The following is a 21623-nucleotide window of genomic DNA, read 5'->3' on the forward strand; positions in this document are numbered from 1 at the left end:
GTTAAGCTTGCATATATTTATTGTATTCACCGTGCTTGAATTGTACTGTTTTGAATATTGTGTTTACTTTATATTTGTTTTCCATATAAGTTCAATAAAGCATTTTAAACTCAAAAAATGTAATCTTGAGTGAATCTGTAACTTGTATATATGTAACTCTAACCACTAGTATCTGTAGTAGACAAATGTAGTTCTTACTACCATTCTTATGTGGGTTTTAGAGTTTATTTGTATCGTATAGTTTGTGTTATTCATGTATTCCGCAGTCCTTATGTAATGTAACTGGTTCTATTGTAAATCGCTTTGACACCTTCAAACAAAGTTCCCTCTATATAGAAATGCTTTAAATAAATTGGGATGGCGAAACAATTCAATACAGACTCTGGTGGGGACTAGAGAATGCATGACTCATCCTGTAAAGAATCAGTTGTTTAAGTACGTCACTGGTGTCCGCCCACTTATGACGACATACCGTGCGACAGACCAAACCCTGTACTAAGAGCACGTGTGCTCAAAACAGCTCCACAGCCAATAAACAATTGACAAGCGTTTTCTCAGCCAATCCTATGACACTGTAGTCACAGATGCCCAACAACCAATGAACAGCTGACAGGACCTCACTAGCTAATCCGAGGCCGTCACACTTTCCCACCGCTAATAGAACATGCTGCTGCCTACCTGATTGGTTGTGACATCTTAGTGGGTGGGATACAAACCTGTAATTATATGGGACAAAAGATGTCCGTTAAAGAGTAACAACGTATTTCGTTTAACACATAAACGACAGTCCAGGGATGTTCTGGACAGGTGGCGTCTGTCTACAGATGGAAGAGGGACATTGTGTGGGAATAGGGCGGACAATGTCTTCGATGTTGTTGGGCCTCGAAAAGGAGGCGTGGTATGGGTGGTGCTGTCGGGAGGGGGATGGGCAATAGGGATTGTCGGTCTGGAGCGAGAGCGGTTGATGTGGGTATTTGGGTGTGGGAGTATAGCAGTTAATCTTCTCCTATGCTGGTCTGCGGAAGCGGAGATGGCAAAATCCTATCTTAACCCCCGGTTACCGTGAGGTGAGTTCTGGGGCGGTGGGTACGTTCAGAACTGTTGTCTCTAAGCTTCCGGTGCTTTATCTTAATGATGAAACAGTTCATCTTTGCTCGTGGTGGTTAATACCTGTTACTAACTTTAATCCTACCCAATTTAACTAACTCGAAGGACTGTTTTTATGGTCTGTCTTGAAAATGCTAACGCATAACTTAGAAACCACTGCAGATAGCAGCGGTGAGCAAGAATCAATGAGTGCCCAGGGTGGTAAAACCTAGTACGATTTAAAACATTAAACGAGCAGAAGGGTGCATATCCTTTAACCAGTTGGGTTCTCGAGTAGTATACTGCTTGCCGTCGAGCGTTTCAGTTCGATAGGGTTAATACGCGATATTTAAATGCAATTATAGTACACATTATCATTATGTATTCCTTCTGGAAATATTGGCCAGAGACGCTGTACTCTAAATCAGTGGGCATCGAAATATACATGGAGGTTCTTAGCACCAAAAAATTGTCCTCAGCCCAAAGAAGGTAATTTAACAATGACATAGACATACCTTTCCGCCTCTTACCAGTAACACCAGAGGATAATAAGAAGTAGAGTTTTTAGGCCCGTTTTAGATCTAAAGGCATTAAGTAAAAAAAGGCCGTATGTTCCTGTTTAGGAAGGTAAACGAAAATGCTACATTTTAATTTACACATTTTGATGAAATTACCATAACTGAATTTGAAGCTGCAATTAGTTTATTCAAACACCAGTCAATACTAAGCTCGTTAGCAGTACAGCTGTCAAGTAGCTGGCTGGATACTCCTAAACATTCTACGGTAGCAACCAAGGGGGAGGGGCTGGGGGGGGCTACCCAATAGTTTGTAGTAAACCGTATTAGACCACATTAGTAGCGGCTGAGCTTATACCAGTAAGATAGGGTGACCGTATGTCCATGGTGTGCTGAAACGTAAACTCTACATACCAGCATCCCTTCAATTCTCAATAGTCTGTCCTAGTGTTGAGAGAATCTGGGTGAGTATGGGGGTACTATAATGAAAATGTTGGTCACACTTCTGTTAGACTTCTTTCTTGGCATTCCCAGTGGGACTTTTGTTTTCTACTATCGAAAACTAGACCACGTGTCCGCAAGCATTGTGTCCGGCTGTATCACGGGCTCAACAGATCTCAGTTGACCATGGATCACAATCCTAACTTGGTCTTCACTAAGCCAGTTGTTGCTAGATGCCTTTTCAAAAATATATAGTTTAGAATGGATCCCTGTTGAACTTGGCTGTATCCGCGGGTTTACATGCTTTCCTACAACGCGCATGCCACACCAATGAGGTCCACTTGAACTATAGTCTCCTCGCTTCTTGATTTACTTGGTCACCGCGGTCCGTTATAACTTTAGCGGCAGCGCAACAAAACCTTTTTTTATTTTTGGGTGAAGGCTCCCCATATTTTGCTTTCCCTTTAATGGTGGCTGTGCCCCTTTCTTTAGATGCTGCTCGCCGTATTCAGGTTACAGCGAGCCCTGTCTAAAGAAAGGAGGCGTGTCCGCCATTAAAGTGGAAGCGTGGCAGCTTTTATTAAAAAAGCCATTGGTTGGTGAACTTCACAAACAAGTGTCTTTTTGTTGTTGTAAAAGCGCCCCATGCCACGCTTTCACTTTATTGGCGGCCGCACCGTTTCTTTAGCCGTGGCTTGCTGTAACCTGAATACGGCAAACAGCATCTTAAAGTAAGGGGCGCGGCCACCATTCTAGTACTCTTGCATTTGCGAGAGCTATTGGCATTAGAAATGACAATGCCTACTATACGTGTTGGTTTTTAAAACACATACATAAAAGGCATTGTTTTTTACAATGCCAGTAGCTTAAACTCTAGCAAATGCAAGACCTATTGCATTGCAAATGCTTGTTGACCTTGTTTTGTTGGGTTTAGGACTCTGGGCACTTTACCACTGCTAATAATTGCTAAAGTGCATATGCTTTCTATGTAAATTGTGTCTATGGATTGGTGTTTCCATGATTGTTTTTTTGATTTACTACTAAGTCCCTAGTACAGGGCACTGTGTGCGCCCAGGGCAGCCTTTCAAAGGTGTCTCAGACCTGCCACTGTAGTGTCTGCGTGCAGTTTTTACTGCCATGTCGACTTGGAAAGTGCACCCACTTGCCAGGCCCAAACCTTGCCTTTTCATACATGTAAGGCACCCCTCAGGTAGGCCCAAAGTACCCCCTTGGGCAGGGTGCAGATTATGCGAAAGGTTGGGCATATACAGGTGTGTTTTACATGTCCTGATAGTGAAAGACTGTGTATTTTGTTTTTCACTATTACAAGGCTATCTGTGTCAAAGGCTGACATAGGAGTTGCTTTGAAACATCTTACAAGCATAACTTTCTTTTGGGACAAGATGGAGAAATTGAGTTTAGACTTCCTTAACTCGGGTTTTAAAAGTACATCTTTTAGTAAAGATGATTTTAATATTGTGTGTTTGAAAAGGCCTCTTTTAGAAAGTGAGTATTTTCTTGTATAACCATTTATGTGCCTCTTCCTGGTGTGTATTTGCTGTATGGGTTTTAGACTGACAGTGCTGGTTTGTGCATTCACAATAAGCAACACCCAAGGGCGGGTTGTTTGAGGTGTTTCCTGCCTTTCCTGGATGACTCAGAGCCAGGCTAAATAGACCGCATTTAGAGCAGTGGGATGAGTTGTTGCTTGCACCTGAATGGGCTGTGTCTGTCTTCCACAATGCTGTCGCCACCCCTGGAGTGAGCCTGGCCTGAGCCAGGCAGAACTGGATTATTCATGCCAGTGGAACTTTGTTTGTGCCAACTTCAAAGGGAAGTGTGCCATAAATATTGCGGGCCCTGATTCCAGAACTTTAGATTACTGCTGGACTAAGGAACCTGCCAGGAGGAGTACGGCCCCCTTTGCTGCTGTTGCTTTGTTGGGTTGGCCTGCAGTTGCTGCTTCTGTCTTGGGCAGGGAAAGGACTGGACTGCCCTTTCTGCATTCAAAGTATCTCCAAGGGCTTGATGTAGAGCTTGCCTCCTGTTGGAAGTCTCAGGGAGATAAAAGACTTCAACAATTTCTGGAGGTTTCAGCAGCCACAGATGAGAAAGCTAACCCAACGACACCTCCTTGACCTGAGGGCACCGCCGCATTTTGCACCGCAACCGCTCTGCACCTCCCCTCTTCACACCGCCGCCCTGGTATCCACATCGACACCGCTGCCAGCACTGTGACCTGTGGACACCGCTCGTGGAGAACGCGGACCAGCGGCCCGCTTCGCACTATAGCCCTGGTCTCCCTGACAACGCTCCAAGCTGACCTGGCTACCGTTGTCTGCACTGTGGTGTTTGAGGGCACCACTCATACGGTACATGACATACTGCCGTGTCCGACACCGCAGCTTTGGCTCACTGACCCCAGCGCCATCAACTCCATATCGGCAACCGACACAGCTGCCTGCACCGTGTAGGAGAGTGGCATCGACTGCATAGTTGCCCCCAACTTTTTGCTGATGTTTTGACTGTTTTTATGACTTTAGCCAGGCTGTGGCCCTGCTATCCAGGACCCCAGCCTATCTGCTTCCTCTGTTAAACGATGTGAGTACCCTAGGTACCAACCAATTGGATGCTGAGGGTGCCCTGACAGTCCCTTGTAGATGGTACCCTAGGTACCCAGGGCATGGGTCCCTCAGTAGGCCTACCAGGGCTGCAGCACTTATTGTGCCACCCTGGGACAGCCATACAAACTGACACCACCAGACCACTACTGTAGTCTGGGTAAGGTGGTGCTAGCACCCCTTACAGGGATATAGGTACCCTATATCCCACCCCATTACAACACATGTACTCTCATAGGTCACCCCTATAGCAGGCCTTGCTAATCCTACATGGCAGGGTGCTGAGGTATGTGTGAGGGGGGACCCTTACCTGAGTAGGGCCTCTCTGCAACCCTCGTAAAATCATTGCTGGGTTGTTTGTAGTGTAGCCATACCATATACTCTTAACCGCATTATAAGTCTATCGCGATAGCGTGATAACTTGAGAATGGCTACACAGAACCATATCGTGTTTGGTGTCAAACATGTAGGAATCGTACCCCCAGTCCAGCCATGGGCATGAGGGCACGATTCCCCCCTGCTAGAGGGGCGATATGGGAAAAGCGGCAGAATTCGGACACCCATTTAAAAGTGCACATGTAGTACAAAATGGCTACTACCCGCCACCCACACAACTCTGGCTGGCTGTTGCTGGGGAAAACCCCAGCCTCGCCAGCTGGACAATAGGGCTCCTGTGGCAGGGAGGTGCTAGCATCTCCCCAGACAGGATATGTAGATTGGAACAGGGTGGGTGCACCAAATGTCCTTTCAGAGTTGCACATAGGCAGCTACAGCGCCTGCATTTTGCATACACCGCTTGGAACCGGTTCAGGGGCATCCTGCCCCTCGCCCAGGCGGGAAACACACAAAGGGGAGAGGGTGTAGCCACCCTTTCCCGCCTCACCTCTCATTGGTGGACACTACTCTGGACACTCCCCTAATCTTGGGGATAAAGGTGAATAACGTGGCTCCAGAGCCTCAGATTAATCTTGGACTTTACAGACTTGACCTTCGACGAGCTGCTGCCCAGCTGACTGAAGAAATTTCCCTTGGGATAAAGGAGTTATCCCCCTGACTGGCAGGCACCTGAAACACTGCAAGTGACCCGGTTGGAACTTCGCTGCTCTCACGAACTTCGTCGACTTCCAGCACCCTTGAGGTGGGTTTCCTAAGCATCCCAGAGGCCAGTGAGTGTGCACAGCAAACCTATGTACCGTGGACCGCGTGGGTGCCGAGATTCCCAATACCCCAGGACACCGGCCACCTCTTGCGTAGCACACAACCCTGACCAGTGGGGAAGTTGTGCTTTGGCCCATTATTGAGCCAACCACCAAGCAGCATCCGTGCCAAAGATCAGCGCCCTAGCCCCCTCCGGTGGCCCGTGGGCTCCCTTTTACGCACTCCATTTTGCTGCCTTCCGCGGTCCCTTGTCTCTCGACTTGTGGGCCCGAGCGGAGGACAATCTCGACAACTAAGAGTTCCCCTGGTTGCTCCAGGCCTGCTCTACCGTCTCTCCAAAGGAGACCTCTCACAGACATCGTGGGTCTGCACCAGAAGCTGATTTGTGCATCTTGCGTGGGTTGCGGTTGCCAAGGCCCGTGGCTGCATATCCAAGCTACACCTCTTTACACTTGAAGCACCCGACATTGAAGGGTTCTTTGCTTTGAGCTCCCTGGTCACTGTGCCGTGACCCAGACTCTGTCCCCTCTGCTTTCAGGTTCTTCTCTACAAGATCTACAACTTCAATCTTCACTGCATCATCGACGCTTTTGGCTAGCAGCACTTTTGAACATTTCTCCATTGAAAATCTGCCCGCGACCCGACATCGAAAACGACCTATGCACCCGGCTTCCCTGGGGCAGGTAACAGTGGTACCTCGGTACTCTCGTGGTAGTGGGCTCTTCAAAAGCTTAACTCTAAAGTTTTAACTTTGTACTGCTGCTAGAAGTGACTTTAATCTGTTTAAATCACACCGCGACATTCTCCATAGGCTTTAATAGAGATCCCGATAGCAGCTATTTCCACTGCACGCGCCTCCTGTGGGTCCCCTTCCTCATAACCTGGGGTGGATTCTTAAGGGGCCAGCGATCCTAAAGGCCCTAGGCATTGTCTGTAGAATTGTCGTGGTTCTTATACCACTTTTTTAATATATGGTTTGGTCCCCCCCTGGGGCCCTATGATTCCAGTGCTATTTTATTGTATCTATCAATGCTTCTTTGAATTGTAACTTTGCCTCAGCCTCATAAAGAGACTTGTGGGATTCTGTTTAGAATAAATACATATATTTTATATATATATACCTGTGTGGGCTACTCTTTCATTTGGTCATTCAAGAGGTTATCTATGGTAAAACAATAAGCTTAACACTCCTTCAAGACTAAGCCTGAAGGCTGCTCTCCACAGCTACCACTAGGATAGCTTTCTTTAAAGGTTGTCTTAAACCTATCATCAATAAGAGTCGAATTGGACTGGTGCAAGGTGTCCCCTATAACTAGGAGACTGTATATGCCAGGCCAACTTCTCACACACCGCGGCCTGTGGGCCCTGCACACATCATTGCCCCGTTTTGCATCCCAGCCTTGGGTCTACCGATGACAGTGCTTCAGCAACGACGCCTCCTCTGTTTGCACTGTGACCTGTCAGCACTGCAATGAGCACCGTCCTGCTCTGCTCCACTTCACACCCCAGCCACGACGCCAGCGCTCCTGACTTCAAACTCAAGGAGTTCGACCTGCAACACGTGTGACTTCGAGGGCCCGACTTCCGGAACAGACGCCGCTCCTCCGGAGCTCACCGCAAGGTCCGACGCCCTGCATCTCCAAAGGTACTGTTTTAAGGAGTCTCCCTGACACTGTAGCTGGCCGGCAATGCCAGGGTCTGCCAGAACTGGCGGATTTGTTGTTCCTTAGGCCTGATAGCCAAGGACGGAGCTCTCGACTTCAAGGAACTGTATATAAAGTCTATTTTTGCTTTATTGGTATTTTTGATTACTGTATTGTGGATTTTTATCGTTTTGGTCTTGTTTTACACAGATAAATATTAGATATTTTTCTAAAACTGGTATGGTGTCCTTTTGTAGTGTTTTCACTGTATAACTGTTTATATACAAATGCTTTACACACTGCCTCTGGGATAAGCCTGACAGTCCGTGCCAAGCTACCAAGGGGGTGAGCAGGGGTTATTTTAAATGTGTACTCCCCTTATCCTGACTAGAGTGGTGGATTCTGCCTGGCTTAGGTGCAAACCCTAGCCAACCAGAAAACCCATTTCTAATAATCACCAGATTTGAATTTCCTTTTCTGTTAGTGATTACCACAAAAGTGTCCTTTTATATGTCAGTATTACACTGTTCGGTTTTAAGGTGTATAACAATGTCACTGAAGTTTCATATTGTTACAGTTCTTCTGAGCTGGAATGTGTTTGATTGTGGTCCCATTGTTGTCAACTAGTTCTTTTCCTGTGTCTTCTCCGATTTTTTTTTTTTTTTTTTTTTTTTTTTGTTTTGCTTACACAAAAAAGTGCTAATACTTCTCCATACATCGAGTAAATCATGTCCAAGTCAGCATATACATAGATGTTTATTTTACATCCAGTGCAAGTCGAAAGGTCCCTTTAAGTGGAGTGAAGGATGCATTTAAGACAAAAGGAGAAGTTTGTCTGTTTTCAAGAAAATAAGCATTGGCAAAGAAAATGGGTCTCACTTATGTGTGAGCTCTTGGTTTTGGCAGTGTATTATAGCTGTGTTGAACAGCAATGTGTCCTTGCAGCATGGCTAAAAGTTAAGGAAAAAGCCACGTCATAGCGCTTTTTTTCTTATAGTTGGTGTGGGACCGCGAACAATGGGATAACGGGTGAAATGCAACATGGACAATATGAGGGTGGGAGGAAACAAGCAACACAGACAGGGGGGGGGGGGGGGGGGGGGGTTTGAACAACCCGCTCATTGCTTACCATTGGTTAGCTGCGGTGTTGCTCCTATTTGCTTTTCTATTTGTCACAGCATGCATGCGTCATGTCTTCTCTTGAGTTTGACCCTCCTCTGGAGAAAAGGTCCTAGTATTTGTGTCCTTCCACTGCTCCTGTTTTTGGAGCTACACTTTTTGAGGGGGGGGGGGGGGCGGGGGGTTTCAAGCACTTCATACGAGTGCTTCTGTTTTCAGGCCTGTCCGTTACTTCTCCCTCCCCATCCCACCTCCCTGTTTTATCTCCCACCTAGTCGCTGTTTAATCTATCTCCATCCGCACCCCTTATCTGTTTTTTCTCCCCCCATCCCCTTTTCTTGCACTGAGGATGTGCCTGCCTTCCCTGGCAAGTGGCAGACATTTCAGGCCCAGCATATCTGGCTGGCTTTTTGCCCATCTTTAAGTGGTGGCTCCCTCATAGGTAGGGACTGGCAGGTCTCGATTTACAGTTAATGGCCTGTGAATCCCAGAGACATGCAGTCACACCTCAAACTTCTGCTGGCCTTGCATCCTGTGCTACCTGCCCCCTGGCATCGGAGAATTATCGCCTGTCATGGAAAACCAGCAACCCTGCAAGCAATGTTAAGTGCTACTGTGACCTACGTGTGACAGACTCTGCAAATTAACTTTTCAGTGGTGAACTGAGGCATCTTATAAACAAATCAATTGTTTTTTTTCATTGCAGCAGGCTTTTTAGAAGTGTTTTATTAGGGACTCTATAAGCAAGCCAGACCTGTCTAATTTGCGAATACTTATTCACGGTTTAGGGAGAGCAGGCCCCAGACCCAGCTCTCTCTGTGCTGCTGCATCACTCTTGCTCCTGTCTTCTTTGTCTTCTTCCCTGTTTTTTGAGTACCTTCGCCTTGCTTTTCCCTTGTTTTCATTGCTTTATCCATGCTTTAAAAAAAAAAAAAATTGAATGCCTTCTTGCTTTCCCTTCATTTTCATTGCTTTCTACTTGTTTCTCCCCCCTGTTTTTTCAGTCAATCATGGTATTTGTAAAGCGCACTACATACCCGTGAGGGTCTCAAGGTGCTAGGGGCGGGGGAGGGGGGGATGCTGCTACTGTTCGAAGTGCCAGGTCTTGAGAAGTCTTCTGAAAGTCAGAAGGTCTGCCACAGGCGGATGGGGAGGGTGTTCCATGTCTTGGCGGCGAGGTGGAAGAATGATCTGCCACCGGCGGTCACTCTTCGGATGCGGGGGACGGTGGCGAGGGCGCGGTCTGAGGAGCGGAGCTGGCGGGTGGGGGTGTAGAGGCTGAGTCGGCTGTTGAGGTATGTTGGTCCGGTGTTGTGGAGTGCCTTGTGTGCATGGGTGAGGAGTTTGAAGGTTATCCTCTTGTTGACAGGGAGCCTGTGTAGGTTTCTCAGGTGGGGTGTGATGTGGCTGCGGCAAGGGATGTTGAGTATCAGGCGTGCAGAGGCGTTCTGGATGCGTTGGAGCCGATTCGGGAGTTTGGCCGGGGGTCCTGCGTAGAATGCGTTTCCGTAGTCCAGTCTACTGCTGACGAGGGCCTGGGTGACCGTCCTTCTTGTTTCGGTGGGGAACCACTTGAAGATCATGCGGAGGGTGTTGAAGCAGGAGGAGGAGACGGCATTGACCTGCTTCGTCATGGAGAGGGTAGAATCGAGGATGACCCCCAGGTTGCGTGCGTGGTCGGTGGGTGTTGGGGGTGTTCCTAGTGCATTCGGCCACCAGGAGTCGTCCCAGGCCGAGGGAGTGGATCCGAGGATGAGGACCTCCGTCTTGTCCGAGTTCAGCTTCAGTCGGCTATTCCTCATCCAGTCGGTGACCGCCTTCATTCCTTCGTGGAGGTTGGTTTTGGTGGCGTGGGGGTCCTTGGTGAGTGAGAGGATCAGCTGGGTGTCGTCGGCATAGGAGATGATGTTGAGGTCGTGCCATCGTGCGATGTGGGCGAGTGGTGCCATGTAGACGTTGAACAAGGTTGGGCTGAGGGATGAGCCTTGGGGTTACGCCGCAGATGATCTCGGTGGCTTCGGAGCGGAAGGGGGGGGGGGCGGATGCTCTGTGTTCTGCCGGAGAGGAAGGAGGAGGTCCAGTCCAGGGCTTTCTCTTGAATTCCAGCGTCGTGGAGGCGTGTTCTTAGTGTGCAGTGGCAGACTGCGTCGAAGGTGGCTGACGGGTCCAGGAGGATGAGGGCCGCGGTTTCTCTGTTGTCTAGCAGGGACCTGATGTCATCGGTGGCGGCGATGAGGGCAGTTTCGGTGCTGTGGTTGCTGCGGGACCCGGACTGCGACAGGTCCAGGATACTGTTCTCCTCGAGGAAGCTGGTCAGTTGTTTGTTGACGACCTTTTCGATAATCTTCGCCAGGAACGGGAGCAGGGAGATGGGTCGGAAGTTCTTGAGGTCCTTGGGGTCTGCCTTGGCTTTCTTGAGTAAGGCGTTGATCTCTGCGTGCTTCCAGCTCTCCGGGAAGGTCGCTGTCTCAAAGGAGATGTTGATGGTTTTCCGGAGATGGGGTGCGATGGTGCTGCTGACTTTGTTGAAGATGTGTTGTGGGCAGGGGTCGTCCGGGATCCGGAGTGGATGGTGATCATGATCTTGATGGTGTCGTCGTTGATGTTGGTCCAGGAGATCAGGCTGTTGGTGCGGGTGGTGGTCGTGGGAGCGGGGGTCTCAGTGGTTGCGGGGTGGTGACGGTGTTGAAGCTGTCGTGGATGTCTGCGATCTTGCGATGGAAGAAGTTGGCCAGCTAGTCGCACAGGTCTTGTGAGGGTGGGATGTCGTTGGTGTTGAAGCTGGGGTTTGAGAGTTCCTTCACGATGTTGAAGAGTTCTTTGCTGTTGTGTGCGTTGTTGTCTAGGCAGTCTTTGAAGGAGGTCCTTTTGGCGGATCTGATGAGGTGGTGGTGTCTGCGGGTGGGGTTCTTGTGGGTGGTGTAGCTTTCCGTTGTTCATTGACGGATCCAGGTTTTTTCGAGTTTTCGGCAGGTTATCTTGGAGGCCTGTGGGTCTTCGGTGAACCAGCTGGCTTTCTTGCTAGTGTGGGTGTTGGAGGGCTTCTTGAGGGGAGCAAGGGTGTTGGCGCAGTCGTTGATCCACTGTTTGAGGTTGCGAGCGACGGGGTCGGTGGGATCTGTGGGTGGTTTCCGGGCGAGGGAGGTGGAAAGCTGGTCTTTGGTGACTTTGCTCCAGCAGCGGCACGGCATCTGTTGGGTGCGGTGGTGGGTTTCCGTAAGGTGAAGTGGATGCAACGGTGATCGGTCCAGTGGAGTTCGGTGGTGTGGTTGAAGGAGACGTGGGAGCTTGCGGAGAAGAAGGGGTCACGCGTGTGGCTGGCGGAGTGGGTGGGTGTAGTGACGAGTTGTCTGAGTCCGAGCTTGGCGAGGTTGTCGATCAGGGTGGAGGAGTTGGTGTCGTTGTTGTTCGCGAGGTGGAATTCAGGTCCCCGAGGAGGATGTAGCCCGTGGAGGCGAGGGCGTGTGTGCTGACGAAGTCGGTGATGGAGTCGCTGAACTGTGCTTGTGGTCCGGGGGGTCGGTAGATGAGGGTTCCTCTGATGGTGGTGTTGGGATCGGTGTGGATCTGGAAGTGCAGGTGTTCGGCAGTGCTGGGGGTGTCGTCGGTGTTGGTTGAGACTTTGAGAGAGTTCCTGTGGACGATGGCGATTCCTCCTACTACTCCATTGGTGTGGTCCCTGTGGGTGATTTTATAGCCTTCCGGGATGGCTATGGCGATGTCGGGTGCAGAGGAGGGGTTCAGCCAGGTCTCCGTCAGGAAGGCTACGTCTGGGGTGTTGGAGTCCAGTAGGTCCCAGAGGTCCACGGCGTGCTTGCGCGCGGAGCGGGTGTTGAGAAGGATGCATCAGAGGTGGTTGGGTTCTTTGGTAGGTGAGTTGGCGGGCCGGATGCTGGTGAAGCTGCAGTTCCGGCAGGAAAAGGGTCCTTGGGTGCGCTTCGGGGCTGCCAGGCAGCAGGTGCATGATCGTCCGGCGTTGAGTGCATGGAGGGTGCTGGAGTCGTAGCAGAGACGGGCGTCGTGGCGTTTGCGGGGGCCAGGGGTTTTGGCGCTGGGCGCGGTCCAGGCGCAGACGGGTGCAGACGGGCTTGCCTTAGGCGCGCCTTCGGTGCAGCCGCCATATATGGGGAGGAGGGAGGAGCAGGCGGGAGGAGGGAGGTAGGGGCTGCGAATGGACAGTCAGGGGGGCAGGGCCGCAGGGGATGGAGCGGTGGACGGCACTGGGGCAAGTGCACAATCACGGGGGCACAGAAGAAAAAACGGGACAGAGATCACGGGAGCACAGATCACGGGGCACAGAAGAAAAACGGGGCACAGATCACGGGGCACAGAAGAAAAACGGGACACATATCACGGGGGCACAGAACCTACCTAAGCAGCGGCAGCTGGGGCAGGGACAGGACGCACAGGCTGTGCTGTGCGGTGGGGGAGCGACATACCTAACGAGGTAAAGGTTCGCTCACCTCACCGCGCAGCGGCTGCCATATATGGGGAGGAGGGAGGGAGGAGCAGCTGGGAGGCGGGAGGTAGGGGCAGCGAATGGACAGTCAGGGGGGCGGGGATGCAGCAGCGGGAGCGGTGGACGGCACGGGGGCAAGGGCACAGATCACGGGGCACAGAAGAAAAAGGGGGCACAGATCACGGGGGCACAGAAGAAAAACGGGACACAGATCACGGGGCACAGAACTTACCTAAGCTGCGGCAGCTGGGGCAGGGACAGGACGCTCAGGCGGTGCTGTGCGGAGGGGGAGCGACCTACCTAACAAGGTCAAGAATGCCTTCTCCTTGCTTTCCCCTCCTTTTCAATGTTTTTTCCTTCTTTTTGCCCTCAATGCCGCTGATGCCTTTTTCCTGCCTCTGCCTAGCGCTACCCACCACCTCCAGCGCCCCTCTGTTCTCCCAGGAACTACTCAATGTAGACCGCAGTGCGACTCCTTTGAGAAGGCCCCAGGTCTCTCTGCTGCTGCATCGCTCTTGCTCCTGTCATCGTCCTTGTTTATTCCCCCTATTTTCGAGTGCTTTCTCCTTGCTTTTCCTTCGTTTAAGCAGTTAGCAACTCCAGCGCCTTGAGACCCTCAGGGGTGATTTACCATGCTTTATAAATCCTCGATTGATTTATTGATGATATGTCCAGTTATTTTTCAATTAGCGCACTCAACAAACGAATGTCCTGTAAGAGTGCTGCATGTTTTCTTTGCTGTTTCTCAGCAGTGCACCAGGTTTCGCTTGACAAGGAGTGCATCCACGTTGTGCCCATTGTACCATAGGTTGTCATTCCCGTGGAACAAGGCTGTGGGTAGACAACGCCAGTGGCAGCTGAATTGATTCTTTGAAGGCAATGCCTTTTAGCCTTTAATCATGCTGAGGGGAGGCAGGCCAGTTAGACCCTGGTAAAATCTTAGGAGTTTTCTAGTTGTACATTGTCTAACATGGTTGTATCGTGTGCGTCTGCTTTCCTTTGGTGTGTACAGAGTTGGGCAGCATGCACTACCTAATCTACTAGTTGTTATTGCGTGCAGCATTAAAAGGTGCTTGTCTGCAGAGGGTGCGGTCGTGCTGGATCCCAGGTCCCTGGAGGTGCTTCTCACAGAACCCATTGCAGTTCTGCAGCTTCAGGTCTGTGTGATTTATTGCTGCAGTACACATTTAGCCCAGAGCCTCTGCCACAACGCTGTTCAAAGCGGGCTATGCTTCTAGGCAGCTCTGCTAATTTTTGTTTGGATTTTGGGTATCTGCTTTGTGCAGGTCCCAGGGCGCATCTCTCCGTGTCCACGGCGGCCCGCACCCAGTGGCACAACACACAAAGATGGGTGGGAGGAGCCTTGCAGAATGTGAGCAACACTCTTTTGGTTGTACATATAAGCTTGCCAGAGGTGGTTGCTGGTGCTACAGGAGGCTGTTGATCATAGAATGAAACATTCGCCAATTTCTATTGCATCTTTGACGTGATGCTGTGTTAATCATTTGAAAACAACACCCCCAAAGTGATTTCAGATACCAATTAGGGTTCCCACAGCCTACAGAGTGTCTTGTGGGGGGCATGGCAGGATGGTGGCGAGGTAGCCAGGTGAGACATAATGATTTTTCGCACTGCACACAAGCATCGGAAAATCCAACATGTTGTTGGACAGCATGGGTAAAAGTAAAAAAAAAAAACTGTTACTTTTATTGCCACGAGCTATTCTTTCCTTCTCCTGTTTAGGTTGAGCCTGGGCAGCGCATGCGCTGCTCTGCAAAGCATGCTGTCTTCATGTATAGACTTGAAGCTCCACCCATTTCCCGCCCATAATTTCAATTATATCCTGTTGCTGTCGTTTCTAAATTGCTGCTTTTCATTCATGAATAGTCTTAGTAGTCCCTCCTTGGTACCGCCTTGTCTGCATTTGTAACCTCCCATGAGGACTGGCCTGAAAAATTTTTGGTCTGCAGAGAAGTCACTGTTAGGTGGCTGATCAACGCTCACTCCTTGAGCAAGCACGCTCAAGAAACCCATGATTTGATTACTGATCTTCAGCTAAATTTCCTCTTTATCACCGAATCTTGCTTTAAAGAGTGGTGTAATCCTGACATTGCTCTTGCCTACCTCCTGGTTATACCATTCTCAAGCAAGATGGAGCAGGGACTTGTGGAGGTGGCTTGGTAATTTTTCGCAATGCTTTTCAATGTGAAACTGTTTAAGCACCTAGAAAGGGGGGAAAAGTTTGGTTATTTGTTTTGAGATTAGCCCTTATTTGTCTTTTGTAGGTGGCCTAATCTATTGTTCCCCCAGACCCCATTTTTCTAGCGTCGCAACTCCTCTGGTACCTCATTACGCAAACTTAACAATTTTGGGACACTTTAACTCCATCTTGATACCAGTAAAGATACAGAGGTAGGCAATTTCACTGACATTTTAAGTATGATGGGCCTCCATCAATTTGTTACCTTTACGACCCACATTGCAGGGCATACTCTTGATGGGGACTGCTCTGGTAACTGTAATTTGCTAATTGAAGCCCCCAGTCGACAGACCGATCGCATGTTGGTTCCTTTTAGAATTCGGCTTGAACGGAAGTGGCGGCAGGCCTACAATTCAGAGAATTTGCTGCATTTCAGATTGGCATTGAAAGCCTATCATAGTCGGATTAAAGGTGGCAAAAAAGTTTTTTTTCCACACAGATTGATGAAGCCCAATTTAACTTTAAAAAAATCATTTTCTAGATTTCTAAACTATTTCTACAACTTAAGGCACTGGCTAAGGATATTCCACCCTCTCAAATCTGAAGCAATCAAATCTCTTCAATTTTCGAAGAGAAAATACCTGCCATCCGGCATGATTTTATAACTAGTCCATCTATGTTGGATGATATGGCGGCATATACCCCTCATTCACGGCAAGCCATATTGTCCTGCAAATCAGGATCCCCTAACGATTCTTGCCCCCCTTGTATTCTTCATAAAGTTGTTGACATTGTAACTCCAGTGATCAATGATATTTTTGAATACTTGATTGGCCTTGGCAGAGGTCCCAACTGACTGGAAAACAGCAATTGTTTGTAGAAAAAACACTTAGCTGGCCCTTCTAATCTCAGGCCTATTTCATTACTTTCATTACAGCCTTGAGTAAACCATTGAAAAACCTGGTTAATAGTTAATTAACTGCTTGTCTGAAAGATGCTAATATACTTCATCCCCTGAAGTCTGTCTTTCGCCCAAGACATTCGAGTGAGGCAACCCTGTTGGAAGCTGCAGATACCTTTAAAATTAACTTTGGATTCTGGGAACAATGTAGTGTTGATTGTATTAAACATATCCACTGCATTTGATACCATCTCTCATTATATCTTGCTCCAGTGTATTAAGGAATGTGGAATTTCTCAACTCGCACTGTCTTGGATCAGATAGTTTCTTACAGAGCAGAGACAAACTGCTGCACTAGGTCAATTTTTATCCCCGGAATGGACTGTCACTTCAGGAGTACCACTGGGCTCTTCTCTCAGCCCTGCATTATTTACCATATATATAAGGCCCCCTGATTTAGTTGATTACATCCTTTGGAATTGAAACCACCTCATATGCCCATGACACGCAGCTGATCTTGTCACTGGATAAAGCATTGTTTGACCCAGAGCTCGATTTTAAAAATTGCCTCACTGTAGTCATTTGCTTGATGCAATCAATCATTTAAAATGTAATGCGGACAAGACTGAGGTCACGCTGCTTGAGTAGTCAAACTCTTGCTCCCCAGCTCAATATTGGCCAAACATGATGCTCTACCCCCCCCCATCTCTTCCATCTATTGTTGAGGTTGTAAGAAACCTCAGAGTTATATTTAATGCTTCCTTGTCTTTTCACCTACAAGCTCATCCAGTAGCAGGTATGTATTTTACTACTTCCCATTGACGGCAAGAAAGACAGTTGCCTATGCATTTATAATTTCTAGATTGGATTATTGCAACAGTCTGTATGCAGGATCCTCAAAAGAAACTATCCAGAAACCTCAGGTCTTGCAACATTCAGCAGCCAGATTGGTTTTGAAACTTCCTTGGTGATCATCGGCCTCTGCAGCTTTGAAAGCCTTACATTGGTTTACAGTGCATAAAAACGCCCTTTTTAAGAATTCTTTTATGTACATATAGAGCCTACAGATCAACCGGACCAAGATATTTGATGGCCAGATTCACACACTGTACCTCCAAAAGGACCGTGGGATCTTCCCTTGTGAATCATCATAAACCGCACCCTTTCATGCTCGGAACTCGAGAAAGTAATCATTCTCAATTCTTGGTACTAAGGCATGGAACCAACTTCCCAGCCATTTAAGAGTTATTGAATCTGAAGTAATTTTAAGAAAGCAGTTGAATACCTGGCTTTTTGCAGCCTCTGATTCTCTGATGTATTATCCTTTTCTTGGTTTTATTCCTCTGGGAGTGGCAGAGCGCTCTACAAGTATCCAATTCTTTCATTGTAGGCATATTTTTTCTCGGATGTTGCTGCCACCATAATTCCATGGTACCTGATTCTGTCCACCTCACAGTGCAGATATATATATATTTTCACTGAAAAGACCAAAGGTTACATGGATGTTATAGCTGGGGTCATATTTCGCTTGTGCAAAACCAAAGAAATTTGACACTTATAGTTGCTTGAGCTAACTATAAATTACGCCCTCGCAATGCACTGCTTATGACATCACATATTACATCACTCAACTCATGACGGGGTCAGTGACATCACTGATGACACCATCCACAGAACCACTCACACTCCCATACAACCTCGTGGAAGCCCTATCACACACCCTTACAACCACTGACATATCCTCGTGCCCCCCCACCTCCGTCCCTGGGCCATTTTTGGCCCCGGGGATCCCAACCCCCAGGGCCTACCTCTTAAAAAAAAAAAAAAAACCACACACACACAAGGAATGGGGGTACGCAGCTTCTTTCCCGGGCTGATTTAGTCTCCTGGGACCTCATTCTCCAAGGCCTTTCTGTTTTTTTTTTTTTAATACATTCTTTTTATAATAGGTGGGCTGGGGCGTGCGGCCCTGCTTCCCAGGCCAAATTCGGGACCAGGGACCCCACCCACCAGGGCCAGGCCTTAATATATATGTTTTTTTCAATAGGGAGGGGGGCCCGTTCGACAGCTGCCCCTCCCCCGGACAATCTTTGGCCCCAGGGACCCCATCCCCTGGGCTCAGTCCACTTAGATGTGGACCGCAAGGGGAGTCTGAAGGCCCCTGCAGTCCCTGCTGGCTCCCCGCCTCCTGCGGGAGCAGGCATTGCTTTGGGATTCAGGGAGCTGCTTACATGCAGCTCCCTGGGTCCCAAAGCAAAGTGTCTCTTTCAATGCTCACTTCACAGCGGGCAGGGAAACAAACACTGTCCTGCTTTCAGCAGGCAAGATAATTTGTGCTCTCGCTTGCTGAAAGCAGAACTGACTTTGCTATGGCTTGGCCGGAGCAGTGCTCCTGCTATGTCATAGCAAACTGTAATGTCGCAGGGGTGGGCACCCCGGGATTTTGTAGGAGCCGGCCCTGGGTGGTGACGGTTCCCAGGTCCTTGTAAGGCTCTACGAGGGAGTAAGCCCTGAGGAGGTGGTGTTCCTCGGGGTGCTGCGTGGGGGATGCAGGCCCTCTCACTCATTAATATTTATATTGGCCCCGGGGAGGGGGCGGTCCCCGGCATTCCTAATGTAAAGTGCCCCTGGAGAGGTGGTAGTATATGGGCAGTGGGGAGGCTGTAGGGGCTTCCATGTACTTTTTTAAGGAATGTATGTGCCCCGGGGAGGTGGAGGTCCTGAGGGGGAAGGGGGCGCTCGGCCCCCTGCATTTATTATGATTGAAGCCCGAGGGAGTTGGCAGTCCTACGGCCTCCCCCCCCTCCCCCCCACATTCTTTTTTTAATTTCATCTCTGCCCCAGGTAGGTGTCGGTTCCCGGGGCTTTGATCAGCCCGAGGACGGGAACCCAGTGTGCCCCCTCAAATATTTTCAAATGCCCCTGGGACCTGGCCCACCCGGGGGCCTAATAAAACAAAGTACGGGAGCCCGTGCTTCCTTTTTATTTAATTATTATTTGTTTTCAGGAAGGAGTCGCGAAGCCAGCGCGACTCCCACTGGAACTTTTCAAAAAATGCTTTTTTGGCCTTGGTAGGTCCTGACCCCCTCCTCCTAGAGGCCTAAGGGGTCAGGGTGTTTCTACCCTGCCCCCTTTTTTATTTGTTTTATGGCTCTGGTTAACCGAGTCACAAGATGGCTGCCAACACTTCAAACCATGAAGTGTTGGCAGTCAAGCAGATCTCAGGCACGAGATCAGGAGGGGTCTCGGATCCACTGTGGCCTCAGTTGTATATCTGAGAAATCTTTAAATTTGTCAGCGACTACTGAATGGATTTACACCATTTAACATAAAGAGTGCATTCTGGACCAATAGCTACCTTTCTGCCAAATTTGGTGTGATTCCGTTTAGCAGTTCTGGCTGTAGCCATGTCTAAAGTTTCCTATGGAAATTAACATGAAGAATAAACATGTTGGGGACCCCCCTTTTTTAGGTCTCACCTGGCGTTAGCAGCGCGCATGCGCTGCTCTCGCTATGCGTGGGGCTTTTGCGATCAATTTATCCAAAGCTGAATGAACGCGCGTCCAGATGGACAAAGATGGCTGCTCTCGCCATAGCATACGGACAAAAAAAATGCACGCGCATGTGGACAGCCCGACGCCATCTTTGTTTACTTTAATTAGCGTAGGGATGTGCATGCGCCTTTTTTTTTTTTTTTGTCCGTACGGTTTTACTTTCATTCTTTCACGGCCGCTTGAGTCGGCCGGTAGGGTCTGATCATTGACACGCACCCCCACTTCTTTCTTGACCCCCCCACTAGACGCATCACTCAAACTTTTGAAGACGGCAGCTGAAGTGAGCGTCAGACTAGTTTTAAACATTGTGACCGCTAGTAGTTAATAAATAGATATATACTGAAAAGGGATTTTACAGTTAGGAAAATAGATTTTCTTTTTTTTAACTTAGAAATTCACTGAAAAAAACCAAAGGTTACAGGGATCTTATAGGTAGGCTCAGATTTCACTTGTACAAAACCATTGAAATTCAGCAGTTATAGTTACCCGAGCTAACTATAACTTACGCCCCCACAATGCACTGCTATTGACAGCTAAAGGCTGACCTACCAACATGAATTTCTCATGAATCTTGCTCTCCCTTCCACTGGGGGATTATCCTTAAAGAGTCAATACCCTCATTATAAGTAAGATCAACAGTGCTCTTTGGTGCTGAATTTTCCCATCAGAGAATCATAACTTCTTGCTTCTGACGTGTGGATATTAATTTGCACAGTAAGGGCCATTTTCATTGCTTGTCCAGATGTGTTGAACATGCCAAACTTTAGGCCAAGAACTCATGTGTAACCTTTATGGAAAGTGTGTCCTTTTCCATCAGTGGATCAAATGATGTTTTATCATTTCAATGATATTTCTCTACAAGGAACAACCTAATACACTGCTATGATTGTCATTGTGGGCAATTATATGAATTTTTCCAAATTACCGAAAGGTACTTATTGGTCATCTTCTTGATAGAAAACTCAGGAATATGGGGATTACGACAAAAGTTCTACCAATTAGCATTTCCACACCTCAGATAAAATCAGTACCTGTTCTCCATTAGCATGTGTGGGCTTATCCCCTATCGTAAGAAGTTGGATGATGATATTTTAGGCACAAATATGAGGATATTGTTTTAACCTTCCCAATAGCAAAGGGATTCTGGGATCCACACAAATAAACACTACCCTAGATTGTCCTTGGTCTTTAGTTTTCATACATTTCTGTCATTCATAAGTTTTTCTGGGTACCATCCGAACCTCGCTCCCATATACTTAATCCACCATCCCAGATGTTATTTTTTGGGATTTCCTGTTCTGTGTGGTAGACCAATCCACAGATGTGAGGTACGGTTGTTATCTTGAGAAGTGTTGGAACGCAGACTGGCAGGACATTTGCAATTTGTTGATGTTTGCCGTATTTTAAGGTTCCCATTTTGAGTGTCTACAAAAAAAGTCTTCAATAACTGACTTCAAATCTTGTGATATTTATATTAATAAAAATATCTGAGTTGTTAAACTTGCCCTAAACTCTGGCTCATGGGTACATTTTAAACAAGCGTTGGAAAAAGCCAATAGGCCTGCATTAGCAGCCAACCTTTCGGCAAGTCTTGTTTTGTTCTGTCATTGTCTTTGAAAACTTTATTGTTCGGAAAGCTGCTAGGTCCTCACCAATATGAACAAAAACATTGGCTGAAGGCAAAATGTTGTTTTGGTCTCTAAAAAAGCACACATTGCCATAGTACTCCCTGACACTGAAAGGAACTGCTTTATGTGTTGATGCCCTCCTTGTGACAGGGCTGCAAGCCACAATGCATAGTGAAGTCATGAAGCATGGCTGGACTGGGTTGAAGAACAATGTGAATGACAGAACCACAGACTAATTTACGAAGTCTGACTGAAAAACCCGATCGGTAGCAATTTTGTACACATAACGTCTGTAAAA

General features: G+C 48.2%; 1 protein-coding gene across 1 annotated transcript in view; it reads left to right on the top strand.

The window, feature by feature from the left end:
* The first annotated feature begins 928 nt into the window (after positions 1 to 928).
* LOC146797819 (ADP-ribosylation factor 6-like) overlaps positions 929 to 21623 on the top strand; it is a 39534-nt gene continuing 18839 nt past the window's right edge. Inside the window, exon 1 of the mRNA XM_085625004.1 lies at positions 929 to 1067. The gene's annotated coding sequence lies outside the window, so the exon portion shown is untranslated. The remainder of the gene's footprint in view (positions 1068 to 21623) is intronic.

This window comes from Triturus cristatus, chromosome 9, assembly GCF_964204655.1.
Source record: "Triturus cristatus chromosome 9, aTriCri1.1, whole genome shotgun sequence".
NCBI lineage: Eukaryota > Metazoa > Chordata > Amphibia > Caudata > Salamandridae > Triturus > Triturus cristatus.